This window comes from Sus scrofa, chromosome 4, assembly GCF_000003025.6.
Source record: "Sus scrofa isolate TJ Tabasco breed Duroc chromosome 4, Sscrofa11.1, whole genome shotgun sequence".
Lineage (NCBI taxonomy): Eukaryota > Metazoa > Chordata > Mammalia > Artiodactyla > Suidae > Sus > Sus scrofa.
The window spans coordinates 64951147-64964867 of record NC_010446.5 but is presented as its reverse complement, the minus strand read 5'-3'; the positions used below and the strand labels follow the sequence as shown (position 1 = coordinate 64964867).

Genomic DNA, 13721 nt, shown 5'->3' with positions numbered 1-13721 from the left:
CCAGGCCAGGAGAAGGCAAGGAGCTCAGCCTCTGAAAACCACAAGCCCCAAGAAGGCCTTCCCTTGCCCTACCTGCACTTTACCTGCTCCTGCGTGGAGCAGCACCCTTGCTTCCCTGAAAAAGGGGAAATGAATCCCCCAAATGCTCAGGCAGGTAACCCAGAGCATGGAGCAGGAGGGCTTGGGGACTTAGTGGTGCCTCAAAGGGGAGGGCTATTAGCAAGGCGGGCCTGGTGTGGAATTCCTCAAAAGATGCTATACACAAGCTATACATGGGAGGCAGCCAGCTAACTGGGACCTAAGTTCCCTGGGACTCCCCCAGGGTCCACCTCCCACAGGCCCTCCCTCCTATCCTCTTCCCTGCCTCCTGTGACCAGTGACCTGGACAGTAGGCAAGGGAGCGCAGAGGGCCTGTCCCACCTGGCAATCATCTTGCAGAAGTCCCAGTCAACTCCTTCCTGCCAGAGACAAACTGGGGGTCCCTGCCACCAGCCTGACTCTTCTTTTCTCCAGAATGCTTTTTCTCAAAGTGAGATATTTACTATTAGGATGAGCTCATCAATGACTATGAGAATGCTGTGGTCACGATGTGTGGCCTTTACCCAGAAGGATAATGCTCTGGTTTTGTTTCCTAACGTCCAGGCATTTTGTTGACTTTTGTCAGTGACTTGTCACTGTCGATATGTTCAGCGCACAGTGAATCTCAAGTCATTTTCTTATGCTATACCTAACAGCTTAAAGCCTTTCATTTACTACAATTCCTAAATGCACATACTTCCTGATTAAAATGCAAGGCAGCAGAGCATAAAAAGATCTTTATATAATCTCGAGTCCCTTCACTGGGTTTTATTACTTACACTTTACTATTTGTTTATTTAGAAAAGACTCTGGCAGTGCTAAGACACAATAAAATGACATTTCTTAATGGAATTGGTAATTTCATATCACCCTTTCACAGAAAAACCTTGAGGAATTCAGATATTCATACATATTACTTAAAGCAGCAACAAAGAGTTCCCACTGTGGTGCAGTGGAAACAAATCCGACTAGGAACTATGAGGTTGGGGGTTCAATCCCTGGCCTGGCTCAGTGGATCAAGGATCCGTGAGCTGTGGTGTAGGTCGCAGATGCGGCTCAGATCCAGCGTTGCTGTGGCTGTGGTATAAGCCAGCAGCTATAGCTAAGATCTGACCTCTAGCCTGGGAACCTCCATACGCCGAGAGTACAGCCCTAAAAAGACCAAAACAAACAAACAAACAGCAACAAGAACACTATGCACCAGTCTCAAAACAGAATTTTAGAAATTAAAAATACAATAGACTATCAGAAACTCCAAAGAGGTGGGCATTCCTAAGGCTTTAGGAATTTGGTTAAAATGTTCACCAATCTCAAACCACCTCAGTATTTCCAACTTATACCACTTTGACCACTTGAATCTAATGAACACTCTAAAGACATCTAACATTATAGTCTGTAACAATACCCTTAAACACGGGAGAAAAAAAATACAGAAAAGCGAGGGAAGCAAGACAACAGAGGCTCAGCGCCCCAGTGGGCTGGACCACAATGCACTACCCAGCAAATAAATGACTTTCACCAACAAATCAGCCAATTACTGCACCTTAACAAATAGTTAGCTCCTCCACCAAGTCCTGTGAACACTGCAAACCTGTTAGGTAGAGAGGGAAACCACAGAGATGATCGCACATGAAATACTTAATGAAACGCTAATGACAGTAACAAACTTCCCCAGAATCTCTCTTTTTTTTTTTTTTCGGTCTCAGTGTACAGTGGGTTGATGTGGGAGCTCAGTTCCTAGACCAGGGATGGAACCCAGGCCCCAACAGTGGTGAAAGCACTGAGTCCTAACAATTCGACCACCAGGGAACTCCCTCCCCCAGAATCTTGATTAGGTTCCTTACTGTCACCCACCCATCTTCCCCACTCCAACTTTAGAAAAGTCAAAAGACAAAATAAAACAAACAAACAAACAAAAACAACCAAGGAGAACAAGAAAGACGGATAAAAGGAGGCAGAAGAGTAAAATCTGCAAAGGTTATCCCCAGTCGAAGCACTGCAAAGTTGTGCCTCTATCACTCCATCCTCACTCGGAAGGACTGGTCTCCGAGCAGAGCACGCCTACCGCGATGTCTACAGCAGGCTGCAGGCACACGGTGGCAGGTGCAGGACTGAGACTTACGCCGCCAGGACCCCCAAGCCCCCACCTGCCCAGCTCCCTAACACAACCAGCTCAGGAAATTTTGAGAATTGATATTAAGTTGGGAGAAATTCATACCCTTCTGATATTCAGGTTTTTAGTAAGGAATTTCCATATTCCTGGGAATTAAAGATATATGTGAAAGAATTCACCACCTATGTTCCAGATAATTACCAGAGGTGACCACCTAATAAACATGTTTTTGAATACATCCATTTTTAAATTTATATATAAGCACATTAAAAATGTGTGTTTAGAAGTTCCCCTCATGGCGCAGCGGAAATGAATCCGACTAGGAACCACAAGGTTGCGGGTTCGATCCCTGGCCTCACTCAGTGGGTTAAGGATCCGGCGTTGCCGTGAGCTGTGGTGTAGGTCGCAGACACAGCTCGGATCCGGCGTTGCTGCGGCTGTGGTGTAGGCAGGTAGCTACAGCTCCATTTGGACCCCTAGCCTGGGAACCTCCATATGCCGCGGAAGCGGCCCAAAAAATGGCAAAAAAAAAAAAGAAAAAAAAAAAAAGAAAGAAAGCAAGAAATGACTCAAGGAAAGCTATACATTCCTCTGACATACAATTCAATTTTTCAATTTACATTTTGACAATAACTGAAAGCTTTCCTTATTAAGCATATTAACAAGAGAATGAGAAGTTTTAGAGAATGAGAAGTTTTAAGATAAATTATAATATGAAATATTCTCACAAATGCTACTGTACCACTGAAAGCAAGGAAAGGGGTTTCCCGTTTGATGTAGGAGCTGGTTTTCTAAGTAGAAACAATCTGCTGGAAAAGACTATCCCCATTTAGAGGGTCCCTTCAATAGCAGAAATCAGTCAGCAACAACAGGAATTTCCAGAACTCCCTCAGGCCCTGCAAGTCAAGCCTTGGAAGGTGTGGGATCATATTTCCTTGTGGACACACTAAATGAATAATAGAAAGTATCAGGCATTATAATTTCATCTGACAACAGGGCTTCAGTCCCTGGCAGCTGGAATAGTAAAAGCAGTGCAGGCTGATCCCCACACGTGCGCAGGTGAAAGAGTTCCCTGAAAGCTTGCCTCGCTCCCTGCAAACAATTGAGCAGACAGAAGAATTCCACAAATAGCAGAGCAGAAGTCAGATGACTGAATATATTATCAGTCTTCTTGGGGACTACAATATTTCAACACCGAGTCACCCATGCTACATGGGCTACAAAAAATCAGCATAACACGCATCACACAATCATTACCTGATGGTTATATTAAACAGACTGGATTAAATACATCTTGAAGAAGAAGCCGAATAGCTACAGCAGTGCTTCATCCTTTCTATAGATTCTGCAGTGCTCCCTCTCCATCTATTCTCTATCTATCCCTTGAGCTTATTTTCTGATGGGCTTATTGCGAGAAACAATAGGCAACCTGAATGTGCTTTTTCAAAGTCCACTCATGCACCTCCCCCTTTCCTAGTGGAGAAGGAATGCTCTGTGTTACCTCAGCAAAGCCCAGGACAGGATGCAGCCACAGTGGACTGAAGGCAAGTGGGGCCAACCAACTAACAAGAACACAAGTGGGAGTTCCCGTCGTGGCACAGTGGTTAACGAATCCGACTAGGAACCATGAGGTTGCGGGTTCAGTCCCTGCCCTTGCTCAGTGGGTTAACGGTCCGGCGTTGCCGTGAGCTGTGGTGTAGGTTGCAGACGCGGCTCGGATCCCGCGTTGCTGTGGCTCTGGCGTAGGCCGGTGGCTACAGCTCCGATTCAACCCCTAGCCTGGGAACCTCCATATGCCGTGGGGAGCGGCCCAAGAAATAGCAACAACAACAACAACAAAAAAGACCAAAAAAAAAAAAAAAAAAAAAAAAGAACACAAGTGAAGAAGGCAGGGCTAAGGGGCAATGCTGACCTGGGTTCAAATTCCTCTCCAGCGCTCTGGCTCTGCGACCTTTGGCAAGTTATCTGACAGCTCTGTGTCTCCACTTTCTGAACTCTAAATGAGCAGCTCTGGTTCTGTGTTACAGTGAGAACCAGATGGGAGCATACAGCAAGGGCGCCTCAGCCCTGCACCAGGTTTTTAGTGAGCACTTTCTAATTGTTACCTGTTTTTACTTCATCCATTACGGTTCTTATTTTTTGAAAATTAAAAGACAAGAAAGAATCCTGCAATTTAGGAATTGTTACATACTAGGCATGGAGTTTCCATTGTGACTCAGCAGGTTAAGAACCCTGACAGCATCCACGAGGATGCAGGTTTGATCCCTGGCCTCGCTCAGTGGGTTAAGAATCATAAGGGAACTTCCATATGCCACAGGTGCAGCCTAAAAAGAATAAAAGGAAAAAGTTAAAAAAAAAAAAAAAAAAAAAACCTGGGCTGATGACTAAACAATCTGGAGACCATTTGTAGGTCTGTCCAGGTATAGGCCTGCTTTGAGGCAAGGGTTTGGGGGACAGTCCTACAACTGACTCTTTTCAAATCTATCATCCTTTTTCTGAACTAAACAACTAGACTGAGAGCCTTACAAAGACTTGCAAACATTTGTTTTATCAGATTCCTAACAGGAAGACATTCTCAGACTCACCATTCCCTCCAATATTTATGATTTGCCCACTCATTGGTCAAGGTTAATTTTTCTCCCCAGTTTTGCTCAGAGGCACAATTTAAGCTTCATCTCCTCCTGGAAAATGTGGGTAACCTCCATTTCACAGGGTTGTGGCAAGAATGAAAGAATGGCGCACAACTCAAAAAGCCCCCGAGAAGCTGGTGACACTGAGTGAGAGCTGCTGTTGTCATGTATACTGTATTGCTGCTGCTCTCCCAATTTGGACATTTCAGTCAAGAGCAAGGATGAGTAAGGTCTAGAAAAACTGAAAAACCACAGCAGAACACCTGTGAAAGGCTGTGCAAGGGAGTTTTCCATCCTTTAGAAACCTACAATGGTTTAAGACCCAGAATATATTAGCCTTAAAGCAGTAACAAGGCATGGACAACCCACAGAAATGGGAATTCCATCAGGAAATCTGAACAGTGCAAACAAAACTGATGCCTAAAAAACATAAATTCTGCCAGAATTAACATGCTAACTTCCATTCTCCACGTATCTGTCAACTGACACTCAAAGTAAAAGTTCTTTTTGCTTTCAAAATCTTTAATAATTAACTATTAATAAATATTTAATTACTGCTAATGATGTCTACCTATAAGCAGCTCTCCTCTCTGTTACTTAAAATTAAAATTCTCTGTCAAAAAGCTTCAAAAGCAGCTAAGTCAAATACCGCCACAGGTTCCCTGCTTATTTAATTCTTTTCCAGAAATTTCCAACTAGGGAACTAACTGAAAATTGTCCTAAAATCAGTGTTTCCACAATTGTATTATGTCATCTCTCAGCCACTGGAAGCCAGAATTGTGGTCACTGATGAACATTTCATAGGATAAACACATAAAATCTTTGCCCTAAGAGCCACAAATATTGTGATCTACCTACAGACCATACAATCTTCTAATTTCAGACACTTTCATAGCACAACCTTTAAGATTTGCACTTTTTCATAACCAGTTTTGCCTCGGTTTTATAACAGCTAGGAAAACTACATCAGCTTCTAAAATACCCACAAAAGTCACATTTTCACCTCCGTTTAGAAATTAGTATCTAGAATTCATACATCATGTGTTTTCTTTATACTGCCTGCATTGAAGGTCTGGGACAAAACTGAATTGCACAGCTTTTACAAACATTACTTTTAACAGACTTTAAAGACTACTATGACATAATATTCTTTCTACAGTTTGCAATTCATAAACCCTTCTACAATCCTGTAAAAAACAAAAAAGGAAATGAACACTAATGCTAAGAAAGTCTTTTTTGTTTAGAAAACAAGGCATAGATGTAAATTAGCTTGAGATATGAAAGAATATAAAAAAACTAAGTGAGGGGTTTGTTCTGTTTTCCTTTAGATGGCTTTCATTATTATTATGTAAACACGGTCCAATTATTTCATTAGGAGAAAAGATCCTGATTTGATGCTCATTTCATGATTTACTGCAATAAAAGACCACCACCTTAAAGCAACTGACTTATTTTCTCTCTCCTATTCTCTTAATTTAAAATTGATAGAGCATATAATAACATAAATTACCAAACAAAACTATAAACACAAAATACTGAAGAGCTAGTAATTTCTTAAATAGCAGTCCTGCCATGAAAATTGCGAAGCATAAATTATGCTTTTAAATATAATTTCAATCACGACACAATAATGATTAAAATATCAAATAAGGACACACCGTGAATTTCAGAAAACTAATCTTCTAGAAAAATTAAAGAGACCCCCTCCTCTTTTTTTTTTTTTTTTTGGTACCCAACATCCTAATGACTACTTAAAAGCATCCCCCTTAAACCCAATACAACACAAAATTTTTTCTGGGAACTCCAAGCTGTCAACTTGTGGGTCACATTTCAACATGATGTGATCTGAAACTGCAAAGGTAGTGAATCCTTAAGTATAGGGTGTGTAATGAAAGCACTGTTCATAGATCCTCGCTTCTGAGGTCTGCAAAGCTTTAATAAGACATAACTAAAGATTAAGCCAACTAAGCAGCAATGTCCCTTCGGGCGCTCTCACACCACAGCCCACGTCCCCTCTCAGCCTGGCAATTTCGGTTTCTAAGAAAATGCTCCTCTAACACTGAGCGCAAGTTATTTAAATTATACTGAACCAATAAAGGGTTAAAAATCAATCAGAGCTAAACTATCTAAAAAATACTAAATTTGTAATTGGTGAGCTTCTTTTCTATCCTCTGCTTCAGTATCGTGACATCTAAAAGTAAAAGAAGTCCTCTGTTAAGACTGAAATTCCCAGGAGGAAGAAGGCTCACATCCAGTCAGAGCACACAATGGAATCACAGCTGACGATGCACATCTTTCTCTAGATCTCTCCATATGCTTGAGTCCCCCCACCCCCCACCCCAGCCAGGCATTAGGGGACTTACTACTCAGAACCACCAAGAATCTGAGAACACTCTCAAGGACTGTTATAGAAAATGAGTAAAATAATGTGTCTCGAGCATACAGAAGGCACAGGTCTGAGTGGCCATCAGTAACTAAATTAACTAATGATGGGTGGTTTTGAATGATGTCAAATTTTGAATGTTGTTTAATTTATAATATTCCCTATTTCTGGAAGCTAAATGTTTGTTTTATCTTCACAGTTTTTACTGTTTTATAATACCTCAAGGGCTACAGCAAAAGACAATTCATTTTTGTCTATGTGAACCCTCAAAATTATACTGGTTTGGGAATTCACACTATTAATTTGAAAATGGTCTGTTACAACAGAACACATTTGTAGGGTGTAGTAAGACCTGTTCCCTAAAACGCCAGTGCTCCTCAATTCTTTCTTAGTAACCCTATCATGAAAAGCTTGGGAAAACAGTATACATAAATAGCATACACACAAAATGCCTCCCCAAAAAAACCCTTTGAACATTAAATTCATGGGACACATCACAAAACGAACAGATGCATTCTCAATACTCATTCTTTGAACTCCCAAAGGTTCTACAAATTCCAGTTGTGAAAAAGGAGCCTTGCTGTTGTCAATGTGCACTAACCTCACCAACAAAGAACAGGAGCGCGGGCGCACACACTCTCTCTCTCTCTCTCTCTCTCTCTCTCTCTCTCACACACACACACACACACACACACACACACAGAAAGCAACGCAGCAGCTGCTGTCTTTTTAAAAGACTGCTATTTCTGCGGAGCAACCTGTGATCTTTACAAAGAATGGAAGACCTATCTTCCCTATTCTAAGAAGTCAGGAGTTGACAAAGTCACTAGACGTACCCAGCAAACAGCGTAAAACAACCAAAGGTGTCTCCTAACCTTGCAAAAACCAGAAGTGCACACACACACTATACCTACCACTTTGTAGTGTTTAAGCAAACTAATTTTTATCAATCTTTTGTGTGGGAGTAATCTGGCAAACTACACACTTTTTTCCTGTAGACAAATATTTTTGACTAGCTTTGCTCATTAAATAACAAAGCTTAAGATTTCAGTGAAGCTCTGGTTCCCACTTCATTTTGTTTACTCAAGAAAGAGCAAAAAAACAAAAACCAAGAAATGCGCACCATATACTACAACTTTTTTATAATGTCATCCCAAATGCCAAACTTTCAAGTACACGTTGGAAATTGGCGCCCTAATTAAACAAGGAACCAGTAAAGCCATGACAAACAATGATGCTTTACACTCCCCATAATCAACTGACGTGAGCCTTTCCTGATGCCTTCGTTTTCAGAGAACCCTTTCAAATTTCATGGTCCCCACGCTGGAGTAGCTGAGAGAAACTGAGGTAGAGGTAAACGGACAACTCCGAAGATCCTCGGCACGGAAACCGGGCGCTAAGGTCCAGACCGCGATCACTACAATATTTGCCATTTTAGAAATGGGCCTCGGAGGGTTGCTGCCACATCGTAAGTAGCTTTCCACTTCGTCTTGTCTAAGACATCTCTGCTGTACCAGAGAAACACAGTGCTTCGTGCAAACTACGTGCCTCCCCCGGTCAGAGCCCCTGTAAATGACACTACCCTACAGATCAAGGAGCTGGTGACTTCGGATGGACAAGAGTGGATAGCTCTTGGCGTCTCCATGACTCCCCCGCCCAGCCTGCAACTCCGCTCTAACTGGTCGGGGAGAAGCCCCGCCCCCTTCCTTCCTCTGGTGCTCACGATTGGCTTACCGACACCCGGCAGGTCAGTTCCCCGCCTTCGATTGGCTCATTGCCCCATCAGTCACACGCAGCGAGAATCGGGTCGGTGGGAGGGGAAGGCGTTGGAATAGGTGGAGTGGGAGTGGGATTAGAGGACGAGGTGGCGGAGGAGGGTGCTCAGGCTCGGTCCCCGGTTTGGGAAAGTTTCCCCTATCAGTGACAGACCCGGACGGCGTAAGGCCCAGTCCAGGTCCGAGCGGGTGCCAGGAGCTCAGGTCCCCGATTCCCGCCCCTCGGTCCCGCAGGCCCCGGAAACCACTAGGGGGAGGGGGAAGAGGGAGGGACCAGCTAACCAGGGACCGACCCACCCCCGATCTCGAAGAGGCGCCTCCGGGACTCCCCGGAGGGGTGGGGGGCGGGGAGCTCCAGCGCGCAGCGACGACCCTGGCCACCTCCCCCAGGAGCCCCCAGAGGCCCGAGACAGAAGTGTCCCCGGGTCCGGGGCGTGACCGTCGCGAGCCGGCCGGGAGGGCCCCTCCCGCTTCCCGCCTGGGCCCTGAGGGCCTGTCCCTTCAGGGGCGGGGAGAAGGGGAAGAGAAAAGGGGGCGCTGGAGAGCCAACCCGGAACCTCCCGGACCGCCTCCCGCCCCCAGCCCCGGCCCCTGCGCGCCTCCGGCACACACGCCCGCACCCAGAAAGTTAAGTCAGAGGCGAGCCCGGCTCGGCGCCGCCGCGGTCCGGCCCCCGGCTCCCCGCCCCCACCGCAGCCCGGCCTGCTCGGCCAGAGCGCGCCGCCCGCCCCGCCCGCCGCAGCTCCTTCCCGTCCGCCTGAGGCGCGCGTTGCCCCTCGGCCCCCGCCCCCGGCGCTGACACTGGCCGGGCCCGGCCGCCGGGCCGCGGATCCCATCCTCCCGGCGTCTCACCCCGCCGGCCGCCCCTGACGCGACGCTTCACCTTCACACACCCCCGAGCACTTCCCCAGTCCTGCCTCCCCTCGCCCAGCTCCCACCCCGCGCTGCAGTCGCCCCGTGTTTCCATGAAAGAATGCACCTTCTCGGGCTTCACCTTCCCGTCTCTGTCTGGCATTCCCCGAGGGCGCAGGAGCCGCGGTCCTCGCCGACCCCGCACCGGGCAGGGCGGCGGGCGCCTGGCTCCGCTGGAGGGGGCCGCACCCGCGCACCCGGCCTCCCCGCTGTGCCTGGGCTCTCACCTCTCGCCGGCGCCGCCGGCTGCAGCCTCCGCCCGCCTCGCGCTCCGGGACTCGTCTCCCAAGCTCTCGCAAAGCGCTGGAGTGCCTCCTTTCTCTCCCAGGGACTCCGCGTCTCCCCGCCGCTTCCCGCCCTCCCCACCCCCCAAGCCCCAACTCCCCAGCTTCGCGGTGCCTCCGGGATGCAACTCCCGTCGTCCGCGAACCAAGGCAGCGGTCCCCGCACACAAAACAGCCCTCTCGGCCGCGCACGGCTCCGCACGGCTCAGCCCGGCTCCGCGCAGGAAGGGCAGTCGCAGCCGGGGGTGGGGACGCGGCGCCCCCCGCCCGCCGCCCGCCTCCCTCCCGCCCTCGCGGCCCCCAGGGAAGGCGCGGTTACCGGCTCGGGTCGGTCACGCCGTCAGGTGCCGGCTGCCGTCGGCGCTGACCTTCGCTGCCGAAGCTGTGGCTGAGGCTGCGGCCGCCATGTTCCCGTGTTAATAACTGCTGCCTGGTTGTTTATTTCAATGGAGATCCTCCCCCAACTCCCTCCTCCTCCTCCTCCTCCTCCGCGTCTCCGCACTTGCCGAAAGACACAGACCGCGCGAGCTCGCGAGCAGGGGAGGGGGCTCGGGAGCCAGGCCGTCCCTCCCTCCTCCTCCCTGGCCGTGGCCGCAGCAAGTCCTGTCACTGGGGAAAGGATGGGGCGGAAACTTGCCTCCCGCGCCCCCGGGGAAGGGGCAAAGGTGGACGGAGGGTTCTCCTGGGGGCAGACCCTGGCCGCGGAGTCCGCAGCATCTCCGTCGGCGGAGTCCTCTGAGAAGGCGACCCCGAGGAGAGGTGAAGAGTGAGGAGAGAAGGGAGAGAGGACAAAATGGGACTGTGGTGGTAAAGGGAGGGTGGCCTATGGGTGACTGGAAGTGAAGGGAGAGTAAACAGATGACTCCATGGGAGGGCAAAGGGCAGTGCCAAAAAGGAAAGAGAACGGATGGGACAGGCCGGGGCTGCAGAGTGGAGGCAGTGGGATCTTGAGGCTGCAGACAGCGGAGAAGATGCCCCCGCGCGAAGATCGTGGAGAGCCCAGTACCAGGCTCGCCCGGATGGAAGCCTCCCGCCCGTGCTCCGGCCGGGCCCCTGTGCCAGCAGCCTGCACCCTAGGGCGCACCTCGCACGCACCGCGTCTCCTGCTGCGCCCTAGAGGAGCCTTCCTCCATCAGTTCTCCCTTGGTTCCCAAGAGAGCAGGCTTCTCCCGCTGAAGCCTTATCTCAAGAGGGGGTGGAGGGGTGCGACGGTGTGGGGCGAGCTTAAAAGGATGCCACCCAGCAACTGCATGATAAAGCAAAAGTACACACAGTGCACAGGCTGACCTCGTTGAGCATTTTCCTCGCGACCTGAAACAAAAGTTTTTTACTGCAAAGTCCACTTTTTAGACATCAGAAAGTGATGCTGGGGGGATGCAGAAGAGTTGCGCTGAAAATTCCAGGAGAACCCACATTCAAATATTATTTGAATCAGTTTTATGCCTTGGAAAAAGCAAGTTCTTCTCAACCTAGATACAATTAGTCGGAAAAAATGAGCAACATTTGTTTTACAAATTTCCTTATTTTTAACCTTAAAATAGACAGGTCACTTGCCATTGACAATAATAGTGTTTATTGAACACTTACTTTGTGTATGACACTACGCTGAGTGATTCTCAAGCCTTTTATAAAGTAATTACTATTTTTAGCCTTCACCCAAAAAAAAAAAAGAAAGAAAGAAAGAAAACTGAAGCAAAGAAGTAATTTGCCTGGGGTCATACAGCCATTAAGCTGGAGAGATTTGAGCCCAGTTCTGGCAGACTCCAAAACTCACACTCTTAATGGTCTCTTCAACCTCAAATTTGTGGGAATACCACCAATTTTATTTTGGGAAAGAAAAATATATATGTCTATGTGTGATGAGTGTGTTTGTCCACAGAAAATATTTAGAAGGCTATAACAAATTGTTAGCACTGGGGGTTAAGAGTGGGTGTATAATGGACTATTTCCACTTCTATGCACTAAGCTATAGTGTTTGAAATGTTTGCCTTCACCATGTATTAATTTAGTATTTTTTATAGATTTTAATTACCTGGCTTAACCAGAAAATTAGGTTTCCTAGAAACCTAAAGCCCTCCAACAAACTGGGGGAAGAAATGGGAAATAGAGGGTTTTTTAATGGCCTGTATTCTTCCACAAACACTTGTCCTTAGTATTCCTACAAACATGAGGTCTGTCACATTGCTGGACTCTAATTTCCTCTCCTGTCCACACCCCCAACTCTTGAGTTGTGATAAAGAAAAGATTCTCCTAGATGTTTATCCCTTCCTTTTTTGGCAGAAGTTCAGAGTCCATCAATCCTCCGCAACAGTAGATTTCACGCTTTCAAAAACAATCCATGATATCCGTGCAAACAAATGACTCCCCATTGCATTTCCATATTACTCCATAAAATTTACTCAAGATACACAACTTTCTACAAAAATAAAACAAAAAAATATAACAGCATAGAATAATGAGTTCCATCCCCAACTACTAATCAGTTGCCTCCAACCTCAAGGAATCCTGTCACTTCTGTTCTCTAGTAGCCTCTGGGCTCCCTCGGCACTCCATGCCACAGTTATAACGATATTCTGTCTTACACTGGAGTTGTTCATTTATTTGTCTTTCTCTTCCAGTAGATTGTAAGCTGCTCAGGCCAGAACCACATCTTGTTCTCGTTTTTACATGCTATAGCTCCTAACAAGATCTCACATAATGTTTGCTATTTAACTGAATCTGTAAAATGTAAATAGTATCTAATCCAACCTTCATTTCCATCTCCCCATCTCACCCTGTCTCTTAAGACATTTATTAAAAATGTTTTCATTATTTCGAAAGAACTTAGATTTCTATAAGACTGCAGAAGAATTAAAATTGTTTAGGAAAACTAGCTGTAATTATTAATGAATTATCATATGACAACGTAAAAGAAAGAAAAGTAAATAAGTTGACTTAATGCAGTCAAAGAAAAATTAAAACAAAAATATAGGAACTCGCTGTATTACCAACAGAGGACAACCCAATAAGGAAAAGATGTGGGTGCAAAACATAAAGGGGAAGGAAATTATTGAAATTTTGTAGAAGTAGAAACTTGATACACTATGGATGGATGAGGCAAGTAAACAAACCAAAAACAAATGTCAGCTGAGTCACAAATGCAACTATAAGTCATAAAGAAAAATGATAATTTGTATACTGAAACAATATACCTAAGAAAATCAGAACAATGTGAAGAATGTAAGGGAAGAAATTTTATATCGTCTGCCTTCTCCCCCTCATTCAACTTCAAGCTACTCACTTCCTCCATATGTATATTACATAAAAATTGAAGATTTGGTATGATTGTTGTGTTATTACTACTAGCATGCTTCAATATGAGAGGTAACACAATGTGGTAAAAAGTTATAAAAGAGCCAAACATGAATTTGGCTTTGCTACTTACAATGCCGATAAACACCTCAGTTTCTGCATCTGTATAATTGTTGCAAGACTCAAACAAAATGGTATAAATAAATAAACCGACAACTATCAAGCTCTTTTTTACAGATATAAAAGAACAGTATT

The 13721-nt window shown here is 46.1% G+C and overlaps 1 protein-coding gene across 7 annotated transcripts in view; it reads right to left on the bottom strand.

Annotated features, from left to right (window-relative positions):
- The window catches only part of NCOA2 (nuclear receptor coactivator 2), a 357729-nt gene that overhangs the window by 280890 nt on the left and 63118 nt on the right, over positions 1-13721 (bottom strand). Inside the window, exon 1 of one of the 7 annotated variants that reach the window (XM_021088457.1) lies at positions 11271-11401. The exons of 1 other annotated variant lie outside the window; for it this stretch is intronic. The gene's annotated coding sequence lies outside the window, so the exon portion shown is untranslated. 7 annotated transcript variants of the gene reach the window in all.